Source organism: Elaeis guineensis, chromosome 11 (assembly GCF_000442705.2).
Source record: "Elaeis guineensis isolate ETL-2024a chromosome 11, EG11, whole genome shotgun sequence".
NCBI classification, from domain to species: domain Eukaryota; kingdom Viridiplantae; phylum Streptophyta; class Magnoliopsida; order Arecales; family Arecaceae; genus Elaeis; species Elaeis guineensis.
Genome location: NC_026003.2, coordinates 98,873,395 through 98,877,769, shown reverse-complemented (window position 1 = coordinate 98,877,769; position 4,375 = coordinate 98,873,395). Strand labels below are relative to the sequence as shown.

The 4,375-nt window shown below is 32.2% G+C and overlaps 1 long non-coding RNA gene across 1 annotated transcript; it reads left to right on the top strand.

Annotated features, from left to right (window-relative positions):
- Positions 1-207: 207 nt before the first annotated feature.
- LOC140852454 (uncharacterized) lies at positions 208-3,614 on the top strand. Its single transcript, XR_012135301.1, has 3 exons — positions 208-243; positions 337-454; positions 2,757-3,614. It is a non-coding gene; the product is annotated as an uncharacterized lncRNA (long non-coding RNA).
- The last annotated feature ends 761 nt before the right edge of the window (positions 3,615-4,375 follow it).

Here is a 4,375-nt window from a genome sequence, read left to right as displayed (position 1 = left end):
ATGCCACCCGGCGTTTGCCGAATTCAAGTTCCCACAAGACCTAGATGGTGTAGATTATTAATGTCTTGAAATATTTTGTTATTTTATTTGGAGAATGGCTCCACTATTAGTATATTTTTTTTATGGTAGCATGGGTGTCAAAGTCCAACTTTTATTCATTATCCTATATAAACCCATGGTACCTCTTGAGGCAGAGAGAGCAAATAAGAGAAAAGCTAGTTTAGCCTCCACCGCTACTGTGAGGTCTCTCTCTCTTTTCTCTCTACTTTATGCTATTTTTCTATCCTTTATAATGTAAGTTCTACGTATACTAACCAGTATATAGTGACATGATAGTGTTGATTCTGTGATATCACCATAAGATTCCTCCATCAAGCCTCCATCAAGGTTCAACGCTATGGCCCCTTGTGCCAGGATTATCCAATTGAAGACTCTAACATGGTGAAGAAGCGCTGTAAGTCAGATTTGCTTGTTCAATCTTATTCGATTTCTTTTCTTTTTTTTCTTTTGGTAGAAATATTCGATTTCTTTTGAGAGTCTTTCATAAAGTAACAAAGTTTAAGGGGGGAGTAATTATTTGGATATTTGAAAATATGAGGTGGCATCTGTCATCGTTTTAGGGTTGCATCATCTCGCACTGCTTCCCTGCTTGCATCTAAACTGTGCCTCTTTTCGATCCCCACATATATATATATATATATATATATTATATATATATATATATATATATATTATATATATATATATATATATATGCACCTTGATCCTGCGACCCATAGCAAGGAGAAAAATCCCTTCCATTTAGATTTTCTGGATACGAATTCTTTCAATTAAAAAACACTCTTGCTAAAGATCCCTTCCTCGACTAAGTCTTACAAAAATAAAATTGTTTTAAGGAAAGTAATCTATTATCTACTAATATAATATATCTGAAAAGAAAACATGCTAAAATTTGTTTATGGATTTGTCTCAACTAATCTCTTTTATGCATTTATTTTACTAAAGATTTTCGAGAAGATAGAGAAGGGAGTATGGTGACGAGGATAAAGTTTTAAATATTATTGAACTTTATAAAATATATTTTTCTATATTAAGTATAGGAATGATTCTTATAATTTTATATAAATATTTTTTATTTCTCAAATTATATAATTTTTCATCCATCATTTTCCACTTGTCTCCTATCATTTCTCGTGCTCCAATCACAGCGTGATAAGAAACTTTATGTAACCTATGTCAAAAGTAAAGTTGCGGAAAAGCATTTTTTTTCCCATTTTGATATATATTTTTTAAAAAAATTTAATAATTTTTAATTTTAGTATAATAAGTTGAAGAAGCAATTTTTGTCTCCAAAAAGCTTTCTGATGTTCGGTTCTACCCTTCCAAAAAACGGCTGTCTTACTAATAAAGCATGAAATAGTGATAGCCGGACATCTCAAAAATATGAAAAATTATATCTCATATCATATTCAACATGTAATAGTACACCATATCAATCATAATCATTTATTTTTATAGATCTCATTCATAAAGTACTCGTCTTGGCACATTACTATAGAAATAAGAAGTTATGATAGGCATGATGGACCGTTATGTAGCATGTGGTATAAAATATAATTTTTTCAAAAATATAAAAATTTTATTTCTTCATAATTCTATAAAAGCAATGCATAATGCTTATCCAAAATAGCAACCAAGACAATCTGTAAAATATGTGATTAATGCTAAATGAGCCCATTTCTTTCAAAGCTTATGCTCACACCCTGTTACTAGCATGCAACGCCTCTTGTTAATCATGGTATAATCCGAAGTGGAGCTTCTATATTAGTGGTGACAACATACCAAGTGGGTTTATAACATTTTCAATCCTTAACAAACATCATGCATATTAGAGCAAGAGAATAACAAAATAAGAAAGAAAAGAGAAAATAACAAAGATACATAATCTTTATAGTGTTCAGTCGGTTGACCTACATCCATAACACAATGCAAAAGTTTCACGATAGAAAATTAAAGGTTACAATATACAAGATTTTCTCTCAAATTCTAACTTTTAATACATCAGATCTCTAGATACTCAAATCATTCCCCTCTTTTAGAGTTACAAGATGTATGTGTGTGTATGTATGATAGAGAAAGTCGATTTGGATTCTAACTGATATCCTATTCGCTCATTGCGCTATGCTCTATTTACTTTGCTGATTCCATCCCAAGAAAAAGATTCCTTTATGCCTTCTTAGAATTTGTAAACTTAAGATGTACTAAATAAATAGGTTTTAGAAATTCAAAATATGTGTAAGTTTACGATGAACTATATATTACCAATATTGGAAGTTCATTGCTTGTCTTGCATATGCTAGGATTTTATTTCTTGTTTTCTATTTCCATTTTAATTAGGATAGTTTGTTTTTTAGTGCTAGTCCAAGTTAAATTAGGTGGACTCTTAAATTTAATATACAAAGTTTATGATATTTTTATCTTATAGTGGGAGGAAGTGCACAATTATATAAAATGAAGAGAATAACATAAAGGGTTGGAGAGATTTTTTTTTTTTTTTTTTTGTGTGGTGAGATATCTACTGGAGTGAAGCCAAATTTATATTTTTTGATGAGATATTTATGAGAATGAAAGTGAAATCAAATCCATTGTTTCCTTGATGGGATATCTACGGATGAGAATCAAATTTATTATTTTATTTTTTATATAAATTTATTTTTTTTAATTATTTTAGTTGATTTATTGTATTTTTATTTTAGATCCTAGATTGGTTTGATTTACTCAGAATAGCATGCCCTTTTAGCACCAAAACATGTACGCATTGAATGTGGCCCATTTCTAGAAGACAAAGAGTTCAAGTACAAGAAGGAGTTGGCTTGGCCTACTCCTAGCATAGGACAACCTCTACCCGTCCTTCCATTAGATGCAGGGGACCCAAAAAAGAAAATAGACCTCACAAGACAACCTTGCCATGACTTTATGGCCAAGGGGAATGCATCTATGGGAGGACTTTAAATCTCTTTCCACTTGGGTTTGGCCTCTGCTGCATCAATAGGAGGAGAAAGGTGGTCTGCATCAACTTGGTAATTGGCATGGCAGTGGATTGCAGCGAAGGAGGGTGGGCATTTCACCGGCAACCGCGCCGAACGTTATAGATCCCACAGCCAACATGATCTGCACTTGGACTTGAGCCTTTTTAGGGTACCACCTTTAGCTGTGAGCATCTCCCCCTTTGGAAACCAGCCACTAAAATTTGAATCCTATTTAGCTAGTGCCTTTGCCATCAAACTATTATCTATATTGCATGCACTAGTATGCAGCGAATCATGACTATTAGTTCTATGGATCTCATTCATCAAAAGCATATCCCCATTCTTCATCATAAAAATAGAGATCGTGATTGACTGCATGCAAGGCCATACTTGTGCATATAGTATAGATAATAATATCTCATGTTTCCTCTAGTTATCTTACGCAACTTGTTATTTTTATTTTTTGTAAGTCACTAATGTTTGAACTATTGATGATAAGGTGGATATATGCGGTTTGATAAAATAAAATAGAAATACCATAATGTAGGGCTTATTCGGTACTGTTTTTTTTTTTCTTTTTTTTTTAAAAAATCTAAAAAGAAAAAATAATTACATCAAAGAACAAGTTAAATTTTAAAAGTTACTTGTGAGCTTCTAGAAACATAGATTTATTGTTTTTCTTTTAAAAAAAGGGGGAGTAAAAATAGAAGCAACCTTTGTGGCAATGCTATCTTTCACATCAATTAATCTCTATAACATTAATTTACACAGAAACGAAATGCCAGAAGGATGCCAAGCAAGCCATTAGGTAGGTGTTTGCCTAAGATAAGAATTGTGCTATAAGTTATTATTCAAAAGATCACCTTACCAATTATTTTTTATGAAGTTAAGCATGATATGCATCTATACCACACCTAATCTCTGAGTGGTAGTGTTGGAAAAATAGCTAAATACTCATCAACTTTTATTTTTACATGCCCCCATATGTGCTGAGGTGGCTGAATGTGATTGGGCATGTGTTGCATAAGAGCTACGTTAATTTGGAAACTGGTGCAAAGTAAAAGATGGTTTGTCTCCGATATAAATAACCACATCCACTATAAGATGCCCTCATGTAAAGATTTGTGAGTGTAGAGTTTTCCTTTATATATAATCTTGAAAGATAGTAACAATTAATGGCCCTGAAAATCTTGAAGAATCTAGAGAGCTTTGACAAATATAGCCTAGTTTACATTGTTGATCATAGTTGGGAAACATTTACTTGGTTTAATTAGGAAATTGAGGTCTAACTATAGAAAATGAAATTAGCTGCAACTGATGTGATCTTAGAAGCTGGCTTGGTACGA